This window comes from Hyla sarda, chromosome 1 (genome assembly GCF_029499605.1).
Source record: "Hyla sarda isolate aHylSar1 chromosome 1, aHylSar1.hap1, whole genome shotgun sequence".
NCBI classification, from domain to species: Eukaryota; Metazoa; Chordata; class Amphibia; order Anura; family Hylidae; genus Hyla; species Hyla sarda.
Window position 1 is genome coordinate 192157112 of NC_079189.1, and position 26562 is coordinate 192183673.

Genomic DNA, 26562 nt, shown 5'->3' on the forward strand with positions numbered 1-26562 from the left:
CTAATCCGAAATCCTGACCACCGCAGGCGGAGGAAGCCTTTAACCCCCTCAAAGCTGCTTTTGCCTCTGCTCCTGTACTGTCCAGGCCTGATCCATTGAAGCCCTTTATCCTCGAAGTTGATGCCTCATCTGTCGGAGCTGGTACAATCTTAATAATAAAAAAAAACATCGGTAAAGACCCTCACCTGCGTTTTTTTCTCCAAAACCTTTTCTCCTGCAGAGAAAAATTACTCGATTGGCAACCGAGAACTCTTGGCCATCAAGTTGGCACTTGAGGAGTGGAGACATCTCTTAGAAGGATCCGTTCACCCCATCATCATCTATATGGACCATAAAAACTTGTCCTATCTTCAATCTGCACAGCGATTGAATCCACGCCAAGCTAGATGGTCATTGTTTTTTGCCCGCTTCAATTTTGAAATACATTTTCGTCCTGCCGACAAAAATGTCAGGGCTGATGCTCTATCACGTTCCACCGATGTCTCCAAATCTGAAACTCTTCCTCAGCACATTATTCCTCCTGAGTGCCTTATCTCCTCTGCTCCTACCACCCTTGTGCAAATTCTTCCTTGGAAAGACCTTCGTTCCTCCACGCCTTCGGCTTAAAATCCTTAAGTGGGGTCACTCCTCTCATTTGGCCGGACATGCTGGTGTCAAGAAGTCTGTGCAGTTAATTTCCAGACACTATTGGTGGTCTTCCCTGGAGAAGGACGTGACTGATTTTGTTCGGGCTTGTACTGCTTGTGCCCGTGACAAAACCCCATGCCAGAAACCTGCAGGTCTTCTTCTTCCTCTGCCTGTGCCTGAACAGCCATGGTCCCATATAGCCATGGACTACATTACTGACCTTCCATCGTCTCACGGCAATACAGTCATTTGGGTGGTCGTTGATCGTTTTTCTAAAATGGCTCATTTTGTCCCCCTGCCAGGTCTGCCTACTGCGCCTCAATTGACGAAACTGTTTTTTCTTCATATTTTTCGCCTCCATGGGCTTCTAACGCACATTGTCTCTGACAGAAGCGTGCAATTTGTTTCCAAATTTTGGAGAGCGCTATGTAGTCAATTAAAAATCAAATAAATTTCTCTTCTGCTTACCACCCTCAATCCAACGGTCAAGTGGAAAGAGTAAATCAAATACTCGGTGACTACTTGCGTAATTTTGTCTCCTCCCATCAAGATGACTGTGTGGACCTTTTGCCCTGGGCCGAATTTTCATATAATTTTAAAGATTCTGAGTCTTCTTCCAAGTCCCCATTTTTTGTGGTGTACAGCCGTCACCCGATTCCCCCCTCCCTATTCCCTCTTCCTCTGGAGTTCCTGCTGTGGATGAATTTACTCAAGATTTTTCCTCCATCTGGAGTGAGACTCGTAATTCTCTTTTGCTGGCCTTATGTTGCATGAAGAAACATGCCGATAAAAAGAGAAGACGTCCTCCTGTTTTTGCCCCGGTGACAAAGTGTGGCTTTCAGCTCGGTACGTTCGTTTCCGTGTGCCTAGCTACAGGCTAGGTCTTCGTTTTCTTGGACCTTTTAAAAAATCAAAAAACAAATCAATCCTGTCTCCTACCAACTTTATCTTCCCCTTCTCTTCGTATTTCCAACTCTTTCCATGTTTCTCTTCTTAAACCTCTCATACTTAACCGTTATTCTCTCAAGTTCACTGTTCCTGCTCCTGTTTCTGGCTACTCTGATGTCTTCTCTGTCAAAGAGATCCTCGCCTCCAAGGTCGTCCGAGGTAAAAGATTTTTTTTTATTGATTGGGAGAATTGTGGTCCAGAAGAGAGGTCCTGGGAACCTGAGGCCAACAAAGAGCTCGTCCGCAGATTCCTGGGCTCCAAAAGGAGGGAGAGACCAAAGGGGAGGTACTGTTACGCCGAGCGCTCCGGGTCCCTGTTCCTCCCCGGAGCGCTCGCAGCGTTCTTCTGTGTGCAGTGCCCTGGTCAGACCCGCTGACCGGGAGCCGCTGCTCTAGTATCCCCGGTAGGGATGCGATCCGCGTGGCGGGACGAGCCCGCCCGCGGGTCGCATCCCAATCCTCTCACCTGCCCCGTCCTCCTTCTGTTCCATCCCGGTGTGCGCGCCGGCTCTCTGAAATTTAAAGGGCCAGTGCACCACTAATTGGTGCCTGGCCCAATCAAGTGTACTCGCTCCCATTCCTATAAAAACACACTTTCCCTTCCTGACCTTGCCGGATCTTGTTGCCTTTGTGCCAGTGAAAGCGTTTTTGTGAGCCCTTTGCCTGTGTATCCAGACCCTTGCTGTTGCCCCTGACTACGAACCGTTGCCACCTGCCCTGACCTTCTGCTACATTTGACCTTGCCTTTGCCTTGTCCTTGTGTCCCATGCCAGTCTCAGCCACCAGAGGGGTTGAGTCGCTACTGGGTGGAATGACCTGGGGGTTACCTGCCGCAGCAAGTCCATCCCGCTTTTGCGGCGGGCTCTGGTGAAAACCAGTAATCCCTTAGATTCCCTTCCGCTGGTACGGCCCACGCCATCGCCTCTCTGGCACAGAGGATCCACTACCAGTGTCCTCCCCACATACCAGTCCGGATCCTGACAATAGGTATTGGATGCTAGTATTTAGTAGTCTGTTTGGTCATAAGTAGCTGCATGTATTCATAGCAGCTATTTTCCTTGTTATGAGTCAGCTTATGGTTCAGTCATGGGTTAGAGGTTTTCTGTTGTTTTTGGTTATTCCAAAGTTCAGGCATGTTTAATTACGTATTACACAGCTTATGTAAATTTTTCAGTGTTACTGATTTTCATCATATTCTTTGTTGGATGGATTCATAATATGCATTCAATCTCGGTTGTCACCTTGCTTTCACAGTCATTACCTGGCGGCTCCTACGAGATTTTACATATTGTGTAGCCATGTTCACATTTTACAGTCTTTAATTTTTTTTAGATTTTTGGTTATAAGATTTATCCGGTTTGGTTATTTTAGGTTGGTACGGATTGTTCCGGTTGTGGCGTCAATTTCTCGTAGAATAATTTGTATTGTTCAGGTAAGAATAGGCTTCATAGTTATATATATATATATATATATATATATATATATATATATATATAGCAATCCAAGGGAAGCAGCACCCCAAGAAAAACAAATGCTATGGTGCACGCAGAACCGGACCCCGGTCAATGGTCCATATGTGAATAAAAATTTGTAGAAATCTGCAGCACACAGGTGCAAAAAAAATGAAATTTAGTCCATATCCAGGTGAAAGTTACAGCGACGTTTCAACCAGCTCTCCTGGTCTTTCTCAAGCATGGTTTCCTATGGGATTAAGTTCTCTTATCCATTTCTCTTCTCTTTTTAGTTTTCACGGTTTTAGTTAAATTTTTCAAGTGATCTCAGATAGTTTTGTTTTTCCGATCGTTTTCTAAGATATGCCAGTGTAGCATTATACTTTTATTTATCCGGGAGTTCATTTGGGAATTCCCAAATGAGAAAATGAATCTCTGCTTCTTGTCAGGGTCTTTCGATCTTATCTTATGTCTGTATAATATGGCATTACGGTTCATGTTCTCTACTTTTTTGTATGCTGTTTTGATGACTGCAGGGGGTAACCACGATCGGTCAGTCTATTTTTGAGCTCGCTGGCCTGATGTTCATAGGTGTCAGGGTCGGTGTTCAGCCTCTTCAGCTGAATAAACTAACTTAAGAGTATTCCTTTTTTCACATGTATTGGATGGGAGCTATCATAATGCAGGATGCTGTTCTTTGCTATGTCTTTCCTGTAGCTCTCGGTGGAAATCCCCTGGGAAGTAATGCAGAGTTTGATGTCCAGAAACTCAAGGTGAGTTTCACTAAACAAACTGGTGAATTTCATGTTCATGTCGTTGATATTCAAGTATTCAAAGAATTCCTGGAATCTATTTTTGTTTCCTTCCCACACTAGTAGGACGTCATCCACGTACCTTTTATATCCTTTTATATTACTAACAAATGGATTCTCGGTAGAGAATATGTATTTAAACTCATATATTGCTAAAAATATGTTCACGAAAGTACATGAGATGGAAGTACCCATCGCAGTCCTCACTTTTTGTTTATACCACTGCTGCTGATATTGGAAGATATTATGGGATAAAATGAACATTATAGATTCACATACGAAGCTAATAAATTCTTGAGATTTCCCAGTGTGTTCCAGGAAGAAGCGACAGCCTGTACACATGCATCCATAGGGATGCGAGTGTACAGGCTCTCAACATCAATGCTAGTGAGGCAAAATGCAGGCTGCTATGGAAATTCATTGAAGAATTTAAACACATCACCTGAGTCTTTCAGATAGGAGAGAATAGATGCCAGAAGATGGCATAGGAGACATTCATTATAATTGGATAGGTATTCGGTCACGGACCCGATCCCGGAGATGATGGGCCATCCCGGGGGATCGGTCTGTGGCTTGTGCACCTTGGGAAGCCGGTACCAAGTAGGCTTTCTTGGACTTTCGGGTAGAAGCCGTTCAGTTGTACGGGTACTGATTACTCCTTTTTTGACTAAACCTCTTAACAGTGACCGTAGTTGTTCTAATATTCTTCTGATTGAATCAGCTGTAAGTCTCTCATATGTAGTGGAATCGGACAATTGGCAAACTACGTCTTTTGCATACTGTTTTTATACATCACCACTACTCCTCCTCCTTTATCGGCCCTTATGATAGTAAGATGTGTCTTGGTTGTTAACCATTTAAGTGCCTGAAATTCTTCCTTAGTAAGATTTTTCTCTACTTCAGGGTACAGAGTACATTTTATATCCCTCAAGACAGCTTTGTGGAACAAATCAAGCGGGGGGGACCTGCGGGAATGGGTGGATTGTAGGTAGATGGGCATCCTCCAGAAAATCTACCTTGTTCAGTGACCTTGTCTATGGAGCTATCATTCGACAAGTCTGCTAATAGTCGGACAAACTTGGTTTCTTATTTTGCCATTAACTTGACTTTCGGGGCAAGAAGTAGCCCCTGGCTTTTTAATAGGTTTGCTAATGCATTACATTGGATACTTGAAATAGGTTTTCTTGTGACCACATTATCCATTATCTTGATGATTTTTTGCTCATTGAGCCTGCACATAAGTTTCCGAGAAATCCATGCATGCTGCTAGCTGTTTTCGAACAGTTAGAAGTTCCGGTCTCACCAAAAAAGGTGGAAGGTCCTATGAAGGTGATCAAGTTTCTAGGTGTGGTACTCGATTCGCAAAAAATGGAGGCAAGGCTTCCAATGGATAAACTGGTCAGAATCAGGACTGCCATTCATAAGTTGAGAAGTTGCCCACATGTTACCAAGGTGGAATTACAGTCCATTCTTGGGATGCTCAATTTTGCCATGCATATCAGACTATCAAGCTAACATGTTTTTTAAAAACCTAGAGAAAAATATAGCAATAGTTCAAGCAGAAACACGACAAGTTTTTACGTGATAAAAAAAGATTACACAACAGGAGCCATTTTTACATGGAAAGAAAACACACCATTTAGAAATAGAAAAAAAGGAAATAGAAGAATACGATACAATAACAAAAAAAAGAGTAATGATTACTTCACAACAGATTCTGATACCAGCTTATCAGATGACAATTCAAATATTGGATGTAATAAAGACCAGATGGAAGTCAATGAACACTCCACTCCCTTTAGGCGCAAAACAAGGAGAGGAAAACGCAAGAAGAGAATACGAAGGGAAGAAATATCAGAAACGCAAGAGCGTTTCTTGGAGATAGATAATAATGTAATTAATCTTGCTAACATAGTTCTGTCCTCTGTCTGTATTGGAGCATTAGCAAAAGGTTTAAACTTCAGGAACACAGAGAAATTTGATTACACACAATTTGAAATTGGTATGTTTAAGTCCATAAGGAAAATCAATTTGTACATTTTTTTTCCAAGAGAGAAAATCTATACAACATAAAATAGCCCTAAAAAAAATCTGGTGAAACACAATGTTATATTGGCCCCTTAGGCATTAGAGTCACAAGAGAATGAGATCCACAAGATCTGGAGAATATACACACTTTTGCTCATCTTGCCGATAAAGAAGAAATAGTAGCTATGGATGAAAATTTTTAATCGAGAGTATTCACAGGAGGAGTACCCTCGAAGTTTAATCCCCCCATACAACAAGAGAGTTCTTTATATTTATTTAATAAAGCATTACTTAAAGATTTAAAATGTTTGATTTATCCTAAGTGCACAAAAAATCTGAACAGGAACAAAAGAGTTAAAATGGTTGGCAGAACAAAATGACATCTTGGTGAGTCGGGCTGACAAAGGAGGAGATGTCGTAGTCTGGTATGTAGAACAGTACAAAGCAGAAGCAGAACGCCAACTATGTGACATCTCAGTTTCCGAATAAATAAAAACCGACCCTATGAATAGGATTATCTCTTAGTTACAGTCATTTTTGAGAGTGAGTGTTAATAAAGGAGTAATTGGTGAGAAAGCAGCAGAAAAACTCATCCCATCACATCCAGCAAAACCTAAGTGGTATCTGCTTCCAAAGGTGCAAAAGTCGCAGAGCCTGCCCCCAGGCCACCCTATCGTAGCCCGGATTGGCGACTATGCACCTATCTAAATATATTGATTGGTTGCTCCGTCCACTCCTTAATACAAAGCGCTCATATGTGAAGGACACAGGAGATGTCATAATTTTTTTTGAAGATTATGCATGGCAAGATTTGTTCACTTTAGCCTGTACACTTGCATCCCACACGATGCGGGTGTACAGGTGAATCGCACACTCCTTGCTGCAACAGACAAAAGTCCCGAGTGTATTGAATTTATCTGTGATGTCATCTTGCTCATACTTAACAATTATTTTAGGTATGAGGATCAGTGGTATAAACAGATATCGGGATGTGCCATGATATCTTGTACCTATTTTTTGGCAATAATGGAGAGAGAATATATTTATTCAGCATTGAATCCTTTTGTGAGCAATATCAAGTCATACCACAGGTACGTGGATGACGTATTAATTATATGGAAAGGGACAGAGACTGATTTCAAAAAGTTTGTTGAATATCTGAATGATGCGAATAAATTTAATATGATTTTCACCAGTGTCTATGGCAACAATGAATTAGAGTTTCTGGACGTAAAATTGACAGTAAATAACAATAGTTTGGAAATACAAGGGTGCAGAAAGCAAATTGCAAGGAATTCCATATTACATTATACAAGTTCACACCCGAGTCATGTACGGAATGAAATACCATATTGTCAATTCATAAGATTAAAAAGAAATAACACTAACTCAGACACTTATGAAATACAAGCAACTGAATTAAAAGAATGATTAAAAAGAAGAGGTTATCCTGAAGCAGTAAAACAGACAGCGTACGATAAAGTAGAGCGCATGACAAGACAAGAACTCCTACCAGGATCTAAAAGAAAACAACGAGTACATGAGAAAAATGTATAATTAGGTAAATAAAACCATAAGAAAATATTGGTACATGATTGAACAAGATCCAGAACTTAAAGAAGTATCAGAAAGAAAACTTATAATAACATACAGGAGAAACAAAACTATTCAAGATTACATTAATAGTAAAAGGAACAATTCAAAAAATAATAAAAGAAAAGAAAATTGGCTCACCAAAAACTTTCTGAAAGGAAATAGAAAATGTTGACGCTGCAACTATTGCCGTTTTAATGTTAATAGCGTTCACTGTAATCTAAGAGGATATTCACACAAGATACGAGATTTAATCACATGCAAATCTACCTATGTTGTATATTATATTGTCTGCCCTTGTCAAAGATATTATATAGGGAAGACAAAGCGACAGTATATGCAATTTAGACAGCATATGTACTCAATGAAAACTGGAATAGGTGCCAATAGGTTGATCGAGCACATTAAGAATGAACATGGTGGCAATGCCGAAGTAACGCAGTTTTGAGGTTTAGAAAAAATATATACTCCACCTAGTGGTGATCGACACGATCTCCTGCTTGAACGGGAGGCACGTTGGATCCTACAGGTGGATGTGCAAGGTCCAACAGGATTAAACAATAGAATCGATCTGATGCCGCTTTTGTAAAGTATTTTCCATAGTTCATTCTGCATTCCTTTATAATATGCTGTGTGCATGAATATTCCAAATTTTTTATTTGTTTTAATACACTCGGGATTAATTGTTTATAAGTTCCCTTGGAAATAGCTCTCCCCTCCCTCTTTAACACATGGGTGCAATGATGTAATAGAAGAAACACACAGGTGTGCGAAAATGGCTGTTCGCCTCTGAGCACCCCGCATCACCGAGGTCTCCCTTCCAAAACGGAATGACTGTACAAAGAATCTCTACAGGAACGGTGAGTGTAAGCTTCATCTTTATGCCCTATTTATGCGAGTTCTGTTGCTATCCTTTAGCTTTGCACCCCGTCGGTAGTACCACAATTAATGAATCTGGCTGCTGTCTTGCTAGGCTTACCAACTTTCCTTTGTGTTGACACAGATGGATTCGAATAATTGTGCTCTCTGAGTTTCCTTTTTCAATACAAGTGTACTATTTTGTACCTGTTAATCTGGCAAGGGCCTACATACTGTGAAAGGACAGCCAAAAGTAATCACCAGCTGGTGTTTCACTCCAATACGTTCATGAAGCGTACTGTAGCGCATTTTTCTGCCCTCATAAGGGCATACCACATATGTACATATAAGTAGTGTACTATTTTGTACCTGTTAATCTGTCAAGGGCCTACATACTGTGAAAAAACAGGCAAAAGTACACACCTGCTGCTGTTCTAGACAAATACTGTTTTAAGCATAGTGAAGTAAATTGTATGTCAGGCAAAGAAGTGCCAGGACGTGCACAGAGGAGTGGCAGAGGCCTAAATTCTTTAGACAGAGGTTGCAGCAGACTAGGGGCGAGTGGCAGCAGGAGTCGCAGCAAGAGGCCTGAGCTCCCGGTATCAGTTAGCGGTCGTGTCTCCACCAGCAACCCATCTTCAGTCATCGATTGGTTAACATGGTCATCAATTTCATCACAAGTGACATCTGATACCCCCAGTCAACAGTCGGTGGGTTCCTCAGACACAACCCTCAGTTAGCATGGCCCGGGAGCAGTCACTGTCCTCCCAATGCCTCTGTACTATGCTGTTCACTCCCCTAAAGAAGTTTCTTATGCTGTGGGTTCAGCTCCACTATTCAGTGAGGATGATCTAACAGAGGACAGTCAGCAGCTACTGCCCAGCCAACAAGTGGAGGAGACATCTGCTGCTTCCCCCCTCTAGGCAGGCAAGTAGTGATGAGGAGAGTGACGTGGGAGGCGATGTTGCCAGGGTTCAGGGTCCTGAAGCAGACACTGTTGAGGAACCTGAGGAGGACATCAGTGACATGCAGACACTTGATGATGATGAAGCCAATCGCAATTGGGAGCCAGGTACAGAAAGGGCTTCATCATCATCAGGAGAAGAGTTACAGGTTGCCTCTGAGGCAGCAGCTGAGCCAGCAAGATGGTAGCATGGTTGGCAGTCAGCATGGTGGCAGAAGTGGAAATTCTGGAGCCAAGCATGCCCTGGGGTGACCACCTGCTTCACGGCAGCCTACCTTCCCGGGAGGTAGTGGAACAGGGGTTTTTGGAGACAGCAGTCAATTAGTGCGGACTGTTGGTGGGAAAATCAGCTACTCTGCAGTGTGGCAGTTTTTCATCAAGCATCCGGAGGAGGTTCACGTAGCCACATGCAAGATATGTTGGCAGAAGGTGAAGCGTGGCCAGGGTCCCAATGCTGGCACCACGGCCCTCCATCACCATATGCCTCACCACCATAAAGCGGCCTGGGAAAACCGTGCTTCGATGTAGTGATCAAGTCTGCTGCATCACCCAGTGGCACGCCGCTCCCTCTTTAAGCCAGTCAAGGCTCCACCACCTCAGCTGAAGGGAGCTGTGAGTAATATCCTCCTCCTCTTTTGAGTCAGCCATTCCGCCAACAATCCATCAGCAAAGCCATGTCCAAGAGACAACAGTATGCGCCCATCCAATGGCGCAGAAGTTGAATGTGCTGCTGTCCAAGTTGCTGGTGCTGCAGTCCCTCCCTTTTCAAGTGGTGGACTCTGCACCTTTCAGAGAACTGATGGCTTGTGCCGATCTGAGGTGGAGAGTGCCAAGCCGTCATTTCTTTGTGAAGAAGGCAGTACCAGCCCTGCACAATTTTGTGGAAAAGAAGGTGGTCCAGTCCTTGAGCCTGTCGGTGTGCACCAAAGTGCACGGCAGCGCCAACGTCTGGAGCTGTAACTACGGTCAGGGACAATACATGTTCTTTACGGCTTACTGGGTGAATGTGGTTCCTGCACAGCCACAACCCCAACTTGGACAGGTCACGCGGCTTCCTCCTTCACGCTCTCAGGCCGTTGGTCCTGTGACAGTGTGCGACTCCGCCTCCTCATCCTCCACCGTGTCCTTAGCCTCCACTGCCCAGACAAGTCTCAGTGGCCCTTCAGCATACCATGTGTACAGGGCACGGCAGTGTCACACTGTTCTTCACACGGTTTGCCTTGGCATACGGAGTCACACAGGGGAGGAACTGCTAAACGTAATTTGTAAAGAAATCGGAGCATGGCTTACTCCACGAAAACTTGAAATGGGAACCATGGTGACTGACAACGGGAAGAACATCTTGCATGCACTGCGACTGGGAAGGCTGAGCCATGCGCCCTGCATGGCACACGTGTTCAATCTGGTTGTGAAGCAGTTCCTGAACTGTTCCCCCCATTTGCAAGACATCCTAACAATAGGAAGGAAACTTTGCATGCACTTCAGCCTCTCGTACACCGCTAAGAACACCCTCCTTGAACTGCAGCATCAGAAGGTATGCTCCAACATAGTCTGATTTCCCCTCCATATGTTGGACCGACTTTACAAACAGAGAAAAGCTATCACCGATTGCTTGATGATCCAAGCGGATAGGGGTACTCTCCTGTGTAACTTCAATGTGAACCAGTGGCAGCTTATACGTGGCACCTGCCGTTTGCTCAGGCGCTTTGAGGATGCCACAATATTAGTAAGTCGCCAGGATTACGGGATGAACAACATCATTCCACTGCTTAATTTCTTACAACACATGTTGGAAACGATGACTGGTCAGGGCACTGGAGACGTGGCGCCTACATCTCATGGGTAGAGAAACTATGGATAAAAAAGAAACAGAAAAAAAGCGCAGCAATGTGCCGTTACTCCTAGTAACTGAAAATGAATGTGAAGAGAGACAATTCTGCTCACCTTTGGGTGTTGTACTGCGGGTACAACACCATATAGCGTAGTGAATGAGAAGCTTGGGAGTGCTGCCACGTCACCTTCCCCGTCTTAGGATGATCCTAGGCGGTCTTGGGAATAGAAAGAACTGTGGTCTGCATTGCAGTAGAAAATGCCGATGCATTCAGGCGCTCTCCTCGTAAGTGTAGATCAATCCAGGGTCGGATGCAAATCAAATCCAGAGTGGGAAATGACATAGGCAAAAGGATTTTATTTGACATAAAAGAATAAAAAATAATTTAAAAAAGGCCGTAGCATGGGGGGTGGGACAACGCGTTTCGAAAGGCGTGATGCCTTCTTCGTCAGGTCCAATGGTTATGCAGATGGGAATGTCCTCATTTATACCGGTGAATAAAAGACCACGAAAATCTTTTACAAAACAGTATATCTGTTAAAATAACATATCCTCAGTTCTAAAACAATAAAAATCCAAAGGATTTTATCAAAACAGTTTGATATTATAAAGAATAAATGAATAAAATATGCAATTATATTTGTAAAATTGTGCATAGACTCAATACTACAGTTACTAATAACTCTCTCTTTGTGCAGAACCTCAGTGTAATGGTACGCTAGGGAAAATGCAGACTCTGTTTAGTGCAACAGAATAGAACCAGTCTGTTCCTAGTATGGGAGACTCTGGGAGAAAAACGCACATCTGTATTGCACAAATTCCGGATAGTATAAAACTATTTATATATATATATATATATATTTTTTTTATGTATGATTATTTGTATTTTTAATATTTATATTTTTGATATCCTATCTCCAGGGAATTTAGTATTATCTTAGTTGCATGCGCTGGCCAAATTTAGCGAATCAATTCGATCGCTTCATTAAGCCCGTGAGGTTGCAACGTTTGGAGATGGTAGATCCAATACATCTCCTTTTTTGCCAGAGCTTCCAAACGGTTCCCACAATTTTCAGGGAAATGATCTATAGGTAAAATGGTTATGCTATCCTCAGTTCCTCCGTGTTTTGTCGACAAGTGCCTGGAGAGACTATAGCACATGTAGTTCTTTTTAATATTACATCTATGTTGATTTAATCTAATGTGTAATTGTTGTGATGTCCGGCCCACATACTGTTTGTCACAGATACAGGTGACAAAATAAATGACAAATTCGGTCTGAAAAGTCATATGGAACTTGATAGGAAATTTTTCTTTTGTATACGAGCTGGAAAACTCTATACTTCCACCTCAATTTTCCAACAGCTGAGGCATCTTCTCTTGCCGCATTTATAAACCCCTTTCTTATATGAGGATTCTATTGTGTTATCTTTTTTGTAAGTTTGTCTCTTCAGTTTACTTGGAGAGATAATATTTTTTAAGGAAGGCGCTCTCCTGAAGGTAAGTCACGGGTGAGATGCTGTAATCTCCTTCAGGTATGGATCACTTTTCAGAAGGTTCCAGTGTTTGTTCAGGACATTTTTTATTTTGTGATGACCCATAGAGTAAGTGGTGATAAAATTAATATTGTAATTGGCCTTCGCTTTTTCTTCTGTAGATTGGACATCTGGAAGTTTGTCGACAACTGGAAATGAGCTGGGACAAGACGACAGGCATTCCTCTTGGGTGAGTCCTTGTACTTTATTATATATATATATATATATATATATATATATATATATATATATATATATATATATATATATAATTTATAAGTGTCTTTGACAACCCTTGGCCATAAAACGATTTTTTTGAATTATGGATTGTTTGGAAAAGGTACTTGAATCTGTGCAATTTTTTCTGACCCGGCGGAACTGACCACTTTTTGTATTGTCCGCTGAGAAAAGGGACATAACTGTTTGAATCTACGGTCTTAAAAAATTTAGCCGTTGTAATTTTATTATTTTCATGAGAGATCGAGAGGTCTAGGAATTCAATGGTCGTGTCTGATATATTAGGGATAAAATTAATACCCCAGTTGTTTTTATCCATCTCATAGATAACATTTTCGATTTGTCCTAATGAGCCTTTCCAGAGAATGAACAAATCGTCTATATAGCGTTTAAAGACGATGGCATGTTCCTGGAAAAGGGTATTTTTGGAAAGGTGTTCTTCCTTAAATTGGCCCATAAACAAATTTGCATACGATGGGGCAATTCTCGTCCCCCTCGCCGTGCCTCGGGTCTGTTGCATGGTTATCCCGTCATAGATGAAAAAATTATTATCTAAAATTAATTTCAGACAGTCCAGACTGGAGGTATTCTGGAGTCGGCTTCTAGGAAGGATCATGTACTTTTTAGACCTAGTTCATGATTAATATTGCTATAAAGAGCAGATACGTCCATAGTTACAAATAGCATGTTTTTTTCCCATGGTATATCTTTTAATATTGTGATTAGCTGGTCCGAGTTTTTTATATAGCTCGGTAGGTTCTGGACATAATCCTGTAAAACTAAATCCAAATATTGGGAGATGTTACTGGTTGCTCTGTTCACGCCAGAAATAATCGGTCTACCTGGGGGACATTTCTGGTCCTTATGCACCTTCGGCAGATGGTAATAGAAGGGATGAGAGGGATTCCGAATCCATAGAAAACTTTTTTCTCTTTTGCTAATAATGTTTATTGATAGATTTTTATCGAGGAGATCTATAATCTCCCATTGTAAAGTGGAGAATGGATCTCCTTCAATCTGTTTATAATAATTCACATCTCCCAGGATTTTCCACGCCTCTGTGTTGTAATCCTCGTAGTTTTGAACTACAATACCGCCCCCCTTATCAGCGAGGCGTATAACTATATTTTCATTATTTTTCAAGGACTTCAATGCTTTCTGTTCAAGTGCAGTCCTGTGGCCCTCCTTTGTTCTTGATTTAAATTTTTCCGGAAGGCTCTTTAATTCTTCGGCTACTAAATCATGGAAAGATTTCAGAAAGTGTCCTTGACTTTCCACAGGATAAAATCTGGATTTCGGCTTGACATCCGGATGTATTCCTAATTATCTGATATGGTGTGCCCCCCATGATCACTGTGATTAGACTACGCCGCAAGGAATGAGGATCGTGTGTCGTATACCGTCACAGTGATGGGTGTGGCCTAGCAGATGCACACACTGCGATCATAAAAATCTAAAGGAGCCTGTGACTAGGGGAGAACAACTTGGACAGGAGATCTCATTTAAAGGAATAGTGCCTACAAAATTTAATTAACCACTATTTTAAGTAAATGGGCATCGGACATCGTGGGGTGTCCTAGCAATGGGACACACCACGATCTCCTGAACTGGTCCCTGCCAGCCTCCCTGAAGCGGACTTTCATGAATATTTTGACGACAAGCCCCCTCCATGTATATCTATGTAGATCATGTAGATCTATGTAGATCACATGTGTCACAATGCTATGACCCCCATGTTTTGAAATTTCTCCCCTACCCTTTATTTATTCAATTATTTATTTATTTTTTTTTTTTTTTATCAAAATGTATTTTATTATTTTGGCTTGCAAAAATGTTTGAGATACAACATCTAGTTACCTTAGTATGCTCTGTTATGCTTGCATATTTAAATGACCTGGCCTTGTTATCTCTCTTCCAACAGGTTATTAACATCAGCTTTGTTAAAAAATAATTCAAATACATTTGCAGTAGGACATCTGTAATGTAAGGTATTTTATTTGTTTGATTTTATTTTTAATTATAAGCTAATTGAGAAGGATGATAGTTTAAGCTTAATTTTGTTTACACAGTTTGCTTTTTTTTATCCAACAGGTGTGTTTGAAAGACCGACCCGGGCACAACCATTTCTGTATGAGGAATTGGTTGAAATGGTTACTACTTAGAGAGAAAGAACTATGATGGTCCAGATGCCGACTCTTCGTACAGATTCAAAAATGCTCTGCTAGTGTGTCTAGCCAAAAAGTTTGGGCACAAATTTGGTACTCACCATTCACCCAGGCAACTTCAAAAGCACTATTCAGACTTAAAATCTAGACAGCCATGACTTTTGGGAAAGATTAAACAAGATATATATATATATATATATATATATATATATATATATTTAAATTAGCTTACCACACCACCTTCACATCTAGTGTGTCCTGTAAAACAGCTCAGGCTCCATTTAAGAAGTCTCTAAGAAATTACTGACCCCGTATATATATATATATATATATATATATATATATATATATATATATATATACATATATATATATATATATATATATATATATATTTATGTATATATACATTTTTTTATTTTATTTTTGTTTGTTGAACTAGTGTATAAAGTTTAAAGATGTGATCTCCCATTAAAAACTTGTTTCATCTTCAAGAGAAAACTATTTTGAAGGAGCTAATGACCGTTCCATTGGCGAAACTATGGTTGCTAAAGAGGGTTCATCAGAATCTATGGAGTTAAGCTACTTTTGTGCTAAAATTAAACGTATAAAAAAAAAATTCCTTAATGGTGCTGTCTCTATTTTCAAAAAAAAAAATTAAAATAAATAAATAAATGTTTGTCAATGTTTAGTGTAAATTATGAGGCCATGCAATGTCAGGAGCATTTCACCAACTTGAATCTTCTGACCAATGTTATCTTCTGTGGGTGAGGTGTCAATCACAGCAGATCATCTGTTAAAACCATTACCACTATTTTTCTAAACTGTTCAATGTGTTGGCTTTGCATTATTTTTGCACTAAAGAACATCAAATAGATTGAAGGGGTTGTTAGACATCTGACTTATGTCAACATCCTCCCTTAATATTGGCAGATACAAAGCATGGCATGTTGGTACTAATCATGGTGTTTAATTTAGCATATTTTTGTTTCCTGTATCTTAGTATTGTCTATTTTAGTTTTTTGTTTTGTTTTAATTATGTATGTTTTTTTATCTGAATTTAAAATCTCCTTTTTATTAAAATATATTTTTAGATCTTACTTGAAGATGATGAAACGATCACCTTAACAGTGAAGCAACTCCCTGCAACTGAACCTGTGGAACCTAAAGATACCCAGCCTGAAAGCACTGTGGTCCCACCGAAATGAAACTTTTTTAGAAAAAACTTCCTCTGTAACATACGGCAGATAATTAGTAGTGTAAGATTTAAAATTAATTTTGCACAATTTTTTTTTTTAGAAAAAACTTCCTCTGTAACATACAGTAGATGATTAGTAGTGTAAGATTTAAAATTTATTTTGCACATTTTTTTTTAGAAAAACCTTCCTCTGTAACATACAACAGATGATTAGTAGTTTGAGATTTATCATTTATTTAGCAAAATTTTTGTTTTTAAGTTATTTTTGTGGCAAGAGTTTATAATTCCTAAATGTTTGCCACTGTAGTTCGCCTTTAATAACCATATATATTTGTTGAGCAAACATATGTATGTTGAGTTTAAAATATTGTTTGTGGGTTAAAACTTTTTTTTTTTTTTTGGTAAATAAACAATGTTATGCCTTCAAACTCTGTTGCCCTTATTTTGTTTGTGGATTCATGACTAACCCCTTTGAAGAGTTCAGACAATATCATCAACATTTTTATAAAGCTTTCAACAGAGTGGTTACCACATTAAGAATTATTTAAATTTCTTAATCTGGAGAATCCCAGTTGTTATCCGCTGATGTATGCTCGTGAGTAAGTATGAACATTTATTCCAGTCTTACCACAGTGCTCTCAGATGACACCTCTGTCCATGCATGTAACTGTCCTGTGTAGGAGTGAGACCGGCTTGGTCCACATTTTTCTTTCTTGATTTTTTTTAATAAACATTTTAGATCCTACATGACAAAGCTTTAAGGCAGTGCACCATAAAGTGTTGTAGCCATTGTCCAAAATTCTAGACATAAAAGTCTGTAATATTTATTCACAATTCTGTGAGCAGAGATACATAACATAAAAACAATACTTTTTACATTAGTAGACCAAGGTAAAATCAGAAAAAGAGTACTCACAATATGCTTTCCATAAAAATGTGTTCAATAAAAAAGATGTAGGATTTGTGATTGCTTTCTTCAGCACAAATAAGAACACTAACCCTGTTCAAACTGAGTGTAAATTTTCAAAACCAAGCAAAAAAATTATAGGAAAGGAAATCTGTCAACAGTGTCACCTGAAATAACCTGTCTGGACCAACAGGTAGTACAGGTGACACTGATGTAAATGGTGCTTACCTTTCCCCGTTCCATGCAGGTGATCTATGGTGATCTTCTCCATTAGGTTATGCTACGGGGCTTCTTTAGCAGTGCAACACAGCAGAGGGCAGCAGCGGTGAGGGCACATAGCTCCGGCTATGTCCAAAGGAGGACCCGGAGCTGAAGATAACAGAAGACTACCGCAGATCCCCTGCATGGAACGGGACAAGGTAAGTACTGTTGGAATCACTGACATCTGTTGTAAAATCAAGGCTACTGCAGATTTCGTTTAAGAAATAAAAAATTAATTTAAGTCATGCTCACACTAAAATAATCTTTATTTTTTTTTTTTGTTTAAGAATCACCAAAAATCTAGAAAACACAAAAAATGCCTAAGGGTGTCTGTTTGCCTGTCAATAAAAAAAAAAAAGAAGAATACGTGATGTCTAAATGTTGAACATGATCACAAAAACCTGCTTATATTTTACAATATTAAAACACACAATTTAGCTTTTTTAGTTACAATATTTTGCTTTCTTGACCTTAGCCTTGGATTTCCTAACACCTTTCCCACATGGTCTACATTATTTTGGTTCTGGTATGTCTACTTCATTAGGATTGGTGATATTCAACTTTTTTTCCATGCTCTGTAATTCACTCTTAACCTTCAAAAGAAAAATTGAACTTTCGGAGCTACTATGAATGCTTTCCAAGGAATTTTGTTCAAAACTCTTAGAGGGTGTAAGGTTTGGCAAGGCAGAAGATGAGTGAACTACAGACAATTCTTGCTCACAGCACTCCATCACCCCACTGAGGCTAAGATCTAAGGCATCTTTGTCATTACTCGGTACAATGATCTGTACCTCTTCATCTACATAAATGACCCTTGAGTTTTTGTCCTCAAAATAAGGGCTTTCCTCATTGGTGTAATCATTACTACTGTTTAAAGTTTAATTTTAAGTGATATTATTTTTTACAGTTTGAAACACTTCTAGGATATCACACACTGCCATTGCAACATCTAAAATGGAAGTATTCATTTGTAATAAATGCTGGCAGATGTTAGTTGTCCCACAAAAAATTGCCTCTACTAGCTACTTGTTACTTTCAATAATGTTAGAGTAAAAAGACTAATTTTTACACATATAGGTTTTTAACAAGTCCGTGAGTTGTTGCAGACTAGTATCAATGTAATTTACAGCAGCTTGGACTCCCGAAGCGGAACCGGTCTCAGAAAATTGGAGCGTTTGCCTTCCTGAAACATCTGCAGAGTTGGCCTCTTCTTCACTGAATTCAGTGTCATCTGCAAAAGGTTGATACTAAATATGCTTAAAATTTATGATGAATACCAAAGTTTCAAAAAATAAAAAAAAGTGCATTTTTTGTAACTAAGCAAGGATTGGCAAATTAGTTTTGAGGACATACATCTAGCACATATCATTAGGTAAAGTATGTGAACTATGTTGAGGTAAGAGGATTTATTTTGAATTCTCAAAAGTACTAAGTGAGATATTTTGCCTACCTTGTGTAGAGAAAGAGTGGTGCAGTTTTTCATAAAAAACAATCAGATCGCTTCTTACATGTTTCACAGGCCTTTGAAAATATGAAAGAAGCAATCTGATTGTTTACTGTGGGAAAGTTTTTACATTTTTTCATCTGCACATGTTTTTAGAAATGTAAACAAAAAATGTATAAGGTCATTCATATGTTTATTTTCTTAATTATATTGTCTTTGTTTAACTCCTTAAGGACCCAGCCCAATTTCACCTTAAAGGGATTATCCACCATAAGGTGATTTAAGTACTGTCACGGATCGGCTGGCAGGAGGTGGATCCTCTGTGCCAGAGAGGGATTGGCGTGGACCGTGCTAGTGGACCGGTTCTAAGTTACTACTGGTATTCACCAGAGCCCGCCGCAAAGCGGGATGGTCTTGCAGCGGCGGTAGTAACCAGGTCGTATCCACTAGCAACGGCTCAACCTCTCTGACTGCTGAAGATAGGCGCGGTACAAGGGAGTAGACAAGAGCAAGGTCGGACGTAGCAGAAGGTCGGGGCAGGCAGCAAGGATCGTAGTCAGGGGCAACGGCAGGAGGTCTGGAACACAGGCTAGGAACACACAAGGAAACGCTTTCACTGGCACAATGGCAACAAGATCCGGCGAGGGAGTGCAGGGGAAGTGAGGTATACATAGGGAGTGCACAGGTGAACACACTAATTAGAACAACTGCGCCAATCAGTGGCGCAGTGGCCCTTTAAATCGCAGAGACCCGGCGCGCGCGCGCCCTAGGGAGCGGGGCCGCGCGCGCCGGGACAGGACCGACGGAGAGCGAGTCAGGTACGGGAGCCGGGGTGCGCATCGCGAGCGGGCGCCACCCGCATCGCGAATCGCATCCCGGCTGGAGGCGGTATCGCAGCGCACCCGGTCAGTGGATCTGACCGGGGCGCTGCAGTAGCGAGGATGTTGCGAGCGCTCCGGGGAGGAGCGGGGACCCGGAGCGCTCGGCGTAACAAGTACATACCTGGCAGACAGTAATAGACATGCTTAGGAAGGATCTGCACTTGTCTTGGGGCTAAATGGCTATGTTGTGAGATTACCATAACACTGTGGCTAGCTTTTTGTGAACTGTTATTTCCTGTTTGACTTTTCTTTTTTTTTTACTACAAATCCCACAATTACATTTTCCTCCCTCCCACACATCAGCCACCCCACCAATTGAAATATAAATAAGCTGCATCCATTTAAAAGACCTGTGGTTTTCAATCAGTGTGCCTACAGCTGTTGCATTAGTTGCAAATTGATCTCTCTCCCACCAAGCGAACACTCCACCCATTGAAGCAGACAGGCTTCCTGTCACCAGCTGACTAGTGAGTCTGGTCTCGGCCGCACTGCAACCTGGGAAAAATCTGAGACAACAGTCATTTTATATGCTGTTAAAAATAAATATTGGGTGAAAATCACAGAAGAATTTTTAGGCAAGTAAGGACCCGAGAATTTTTTGCACATCTGTCACTTTAAGCATAAATAACTCTGGGTTCCTTTTAATTTTGATTCTGATTCCGAGATTGTTTTTCTGTGACATATTCTACTTTATATATAGAAAGTGGGAGCTCTACATAAAACAGGGGAGACCTAAGCCGAGGATACTTACTGCGTAACACTTACCAATGTGCCAAATAGATATTAAATTGGAAAAAAAGATGAGGCAGTCCTACTAGGCTAGGAGAGTAATAGAATAAGTTAGAAATGGTCAGAAAAAAGAGAGGGTTGTGTCTACAATATCTATAAAATCACATTTATTAAAGGTAGAATAATATAATAAAATATAATCACACAATGTGAGGTCTTAGGCATGGCCCTTGCTTCAGACTACTCACGCTATATTAAAAATATGGATATAGGTTACATATAAGAAATAAGCAATAAAAATTGGCAATAAAAAATTATTACTGCACTTAGTAAGATGAATGGGACAAAAGGGGGAAAAATCTGTGATTCAATGAGCGCAAAGCGGCAGTCTCAGTTATGAAGGTATCTTGTCCTTATAGATGTTATGGGTCATAGATATAGTTAGTTGGTATAAATAACTCTGTTTGGGTAATCCAGTATGTGGTTTTGGTAGTGCTGGAGACTCTCGATTTTGAGCCCACTCAGCAGCACAGGGCTGCTTAAATGCGTATAACCGCGCTGTAAATGAACCCTCTATACCCCGACGGCATGGGGACAGTATATAAGAGGGAGATAAAAGTCCGGCACTTTGTGCCTCTTACCGGATCTAGCGATGTCAATCACAGCGCTTGAAGAAGATCCAGATTTGCAAATTTTACTGAAATTGTTTTTGGGGGGCCCCTATGGTGCCAGAACAGCAAAGAAAAACCACATGGCATACTATTTTGGATACTACACCCCTCAAGGAACGTAACAAGGGGTACAGTGAGCCTTAACACCCTACAGGTGTTTCACAATGTTTTGTTAAATTTGGATGTGTAAATGATTTATTATTTTTTTTCATTAAAATGCTTGTTTTCCCCCAAATTTTACATTTTTACAAGGGTTAATTGGAGAAAATGCCCCCCAAACTTTGTAGCTCCATCTTTTCTGAGTGTGGAAATACCCCAGGTGTGGACATCAAGTGTACTGCTGGCGCACTACAATGCTCAATGCACTATTTGCAAATTTAGCTGAAATGGGGGGGGGGTGTCGCTTTTAGGAGGCCCAGAACAGTAAAAAAAAAAAACAGAACAGAACAGCAAAAAAAAAAAACACATGGCATACTATTTTGGAAACTACACCCCTCAAGGCACGTAACAAAGGGTACAGTGAGCCTTAACACCCCACAGGTGTTGGATAAATGTTAATTAAAGTGGGATGTGAATAGGAAAACGTAGATTTTTTTTTACACTAAAATGCTGGGGTTATCCCAAATTTTTCAGTTTCAAAAGTGGTAACAGGAAAATATGTCACCGTAAATTTGTAAATACATTTCTTTGGAGTGAGGACATAGGACATACCTCATATCTGGACGTAAACAGCTCTGCACACCCCACTTAGATGGAAAGAAAGTGCTGCGCATTTGAGGCAACATTAAAAAAATCCCCGATGATAGTGACTCAGTGACCCATGACCCATTTTTGGAAAGAATACCCCCAGAGGTCTTATCAGGTTTGTTAGTTTTTTTGATGAAACATTTTTTTGGACAATTTAGTGGTTTATGGGCTTAAAACTTGGAATGTACTCTGGACTTGGTACATTGGGGACAAGTTATGGAAAATTAAAATGAAAAGGGAAAATTTAGTACTGCATGGAAGTGTGATACTCTCTGAAGCAGTTTGTAATGCAGAGGCCCGGATGATCGGGGCAAGTGTCACATTGAGTGGTGGGGTCCTTCCGTATCCCCCTCTTGTGACACACTCTGCATCTTTTCTCGGATCGTCCCTTCTTTCCAGTGTGGGGGACCTCCCCTGGCACCTATATTTCCAGTTTCTTGGGAAATCAGAGAGATCAGAGCCCTTAGGGCTTCTTCTTGGAACTGGAGGAATGTCCCTGTGTTGCCAGCTTGCTGGGACAGTACAAAAGAGTTTTATATGGCAATCTGTGCCAAGTAGACCGCAACTTTTTTGTACCATACTCGTGCTTTGCGCATGGCCATGTATGGCTTGAGGACTTGATCAGAGAGATCAATCCCCCCCATATACTGATTGTAGTCAAGAATACAGGTCAAGAAACAGGTGAGCTGCCGTTACCATGAATTATGGTCAGCATAAGGACATCGCTCTTATTCTTATTCCTGACCAGCAACAGGTTTTCATGGGTAAGGGCACGGTACTAACCCTTGGGCATAGGTGTCTGGAGAAAATTTAGAGGGAGGACTCTCTGGTTCTTCCACAAGGTCCCACAAGTGGGCGTGGATCTGGCGGCAAGGGATGTGAAGAGAGGGATTCTGGTATAAAAGTTGTCCACGTAAAGGTGGTAAACCTTATCCAGCAAAGGGTGCACAAGGTCCCAAACGAGTTTCCTGCTAAAACCCAGAGTTGGGGAAACATTCTGGGGGTTCAATACAGGAATCTCCTATACTCCAAACTTGTAAGTGTACCCAGAGGTACTCCCACAAAGTTTGTAGAGTTTCACGCCATACCGTGCCTGCTTCCAGAGAATATAATGGCGGAATATGAGTCTCCCCTTAAAACTGATAACAGACTCATCTACTGAGAGCTCCCTGAGCGGTAGGTAGGCCTCCAAAAATTTGGCCCCAAAGTGATCTATGACCGGCCTCACTTTGTAAAGCCGGTCATAGGCGGTCCCCTCGAGGGGGAGATGCCGCATTATCAGTGTAATGGAGGCATTTCCGAATGGCCTCAAACCGCTTCCGTGTCATGGTCATACTGTAAAGCGCAGTCTGGTAGAGGACATCCCCGTTCCAGTACTGCCTGACACTGGGTTTTTTGACCAGGCCCATATGCAGCATGAGGTTCCAAAATGTCCTCATTTCAGCTGCATTAATGGCGTACCATTCATTGGACCTAGCCAAAAACGAATCAGGGTTGTGGGCGATGAATTGTTGGGCGTACAGGTTTGTCTGCTCCACCATTAGATTGACAAAGCTGTCACTGAAAAAATAACAAAAATATTTTATTTCAGTGTATCCGGCCGTGTCAATCTGGATTCCCAAGTTGCCAAGAAACTCAGGAATCCATGGATGATAACCCTCTTGGGGTCTCCAGACAGGTTTACTGGAAGGGAGCTCTGGTAAAATTGTCTGGCATGGACGCTCGTACTAGTGCTGGCCACTGGGTCACTTTCATGGGGGGTGCGTGGCCTCGCCTGGCGGCATCTCCGCCTCCGTACAGGGGACTCATCATCAGTGCTAGATGATGAGGAGGATGAGGAAGAACACAGGAAAGTAGGATCTTCCTTGTCCTCACTGGCAGATTCTGAGTTGTAGGCAAGTAAAGCGTATGTGTCTCTGCTGCCGAAAATGTCCGGCAGGCCATCGCCTTTTTCCTACGGTGGCAGGGTGGGGGGGTTGGGGGCAGTTGTGGTGGGGAGTGTGGGTGGCGAGGAAGTATGTAGTGTGTGTGCTTAGTGTAACTTTTGTATATAACGGTGTGTGATTATAAATCACACACCATTATATGGGGGTAAAAAATGCTGCGACCAAAATAAAAGGGGGGTGGGGGTGGGGCAAATGCAGCATCCTGAACCCCTAATAGGGCCCGGGTCATGCTGAAAAATATGCGACGGACCCTTGAGGACCTATTTTTTTTTTTTTTTTAAACCTCCAACATGTCCCTGTACTGTAAACTCACCAAGCATTATATAGAGTTAAATGTGATTGTTGGTTCCATATAAGGGAAAAAAATTTCTCACATCAACCGAAAAACACAAAAAATATAGGATGGATGTTAAAGGTCTAGTGCTCCCCTTGCTAGTTTATCAGGAAGACCAAGAAAAGAGCCTAAACTAACATGAAGCATGCCAAAGTTGTTTTAAAACAATAAAAATAAGAGATCCCACTGATCTGCTCTTTGTCAGAGACAATCTCCTCTTTTGAGTCAGATGGATTTTAAAGGCAGGTTCTCCATCAGTTTTTTTTTTTTTAGCAGACTGTTCTTTCTTCCTTAATTTGTCAGCGACAATCATACCACTTCCTCTGCAATTTCTGTATGGCTTACTTCTGCACGCCAAGTGCATTTATTTTGCCACATATCTCACTCTAGATGTTTCACTTGTTTTCTTTTGGAAGCCTCTCACTTAACCACAGATCAGATCATACTTTGCCCTAACATAACAGGACACGGAAAAAGAAAGAAAGAAAGAAGAGAGAGAGTTAAGCTAGACAAAAAAAAAAAAAAAAACACTCTGAAACACATAAACAAATGTATCTGGACAAAAAGGATGTGCCTTAAAGGGAACCAATCATCAGATTTTACATTATATAATGCTTAGCAAAGTGTTATATAGGGTAAAATCTTTATCCTCACCATCCCCGGGGGATGCTCCTGCCCCCAGGGATGGAGAAGATATGAAGTTATAAACTAGTCACCGCTGCACCCGTAAGGAGTCCCTTGGGCAGGGATTGTCCTCTTACCAGGTCTCGTTACTTTGGCCGGCAGTGACGCCCTTCACCTTGATTGGCGGGCTGCGTCATCGTTTTTCTACATGAACAGATGGAGCAGGGCGATCACGCGGCCTGTCAATTAAGCCGAGGGGGCGTCGCTGATGGCCAGAGTAACGGGATCTGGTAAGAGGAGCTCCCTGCCCAGGGGACTACTTATGACCGCAGCAGTGACTAATTTATAACTTCATATATTCACCATCCCTGGGGCAGAAGCGTCCCCCGGGGATGGTGAGGATAAAGATTTTACCCTATATAACGCTTTGCCAAGCCTTATATAGGGTGAAATCTGATGATTGGTTCCCTTTAAGGCTTTCATAAAATGAACAACATTATGGCACATTTTTGTGGTAAGTGTCTGAAGGAAGTCAACAATTGCTCTTCACTTACCTGTGTTCATGTTGCAAATAAAGGAACAATGATGTGAAGCGTACATCCATGATTCAATTGAGTAAACACTTTCCTAAGGCCAGGGAATAATTTGTAACTCTCAGGGGTTCTAAGAAATGAGACCATGAAAAATCCTGCACAATGCCCCTGGAATTTAAGTCAACAACGCTGGGAGAACCACGGTCAGAACATAAAACGACATGCCCATTCAATATATTGATATGTCATAGACCATAGAATGAACAATGTAGCGATGTAGTAAAGTAAATGTGTCATCAGTATCACTCGCACTAACCTGTCATACAGGCTTGTAGTGCGGGTGATACTTTTCAAAATTATACTTTAAATGTCCTTTATCGTTGTTTTTCTTTTTCTGTAAATGAGGTCCTTGAGGCATGAGCGAAGCTAGGACTGGAGCTCCGGGCACCCCACATGATCTTCCACGGGCACCCCACATGATCTTCTGCTGGGCTGCGGCACATCAATGTGCATGGTCTCCCTCCCTTCTCTCGCACCAGGTTTTTGCCATGGCGCATGCGCCGTTCCCAGAGTACACCCAGAAGCGGCATCAGTTTCACCAGAAACTGGTGCCGCTTCAAGGTGTACTCTGGAAGCGGCGCATGCGCTGTTTGACAAGAGCAGGGTGGGAGGCTGTGTATATTAATGAGCCGGGCGGAGTGCCTGCCAAGCAGAAGATCACGTGGGGTGCACAGAGCTCAGGTCCTAGCTCTGCCCATGCCCCAAGGACCAAATGTACAGAAAAAGAAAAACAGCTATAACGGCGCAACGTCTGGACCATTCAGGACATTTACTGTAAAGTATCATTTTGATCAGTATCACCTGCACTACAAGCCTGTATGGCAGGTTAGTGTGGGTGATACTGATGACAGATTTCCTTGAACCAAGAAGTCTCATGGCTGACATTACCTAAAAATGTATCCCCTAGAGGCAGGATAAACATAACTTATTTGATCCCGAGGGTCCAAGCGATGTGGCCCCCCTTGATCATCTGTATGGAGCCAAAGCTCTCCAACAGAATGGCGTGTCCCGACCCACACACGAAGCGGGGGCCGCCATGCCCCCCTCAGTATATCTGTATGGGAGAGACGTTTGGAAATCTTTTTCTCTCACAAAGAGATATATGGAGGGGGCATGGCGCAAGACGATCGCTGGGGTGGCCCCAGTGCTAGGACCCACAGCAATATAAAAGTTATCCC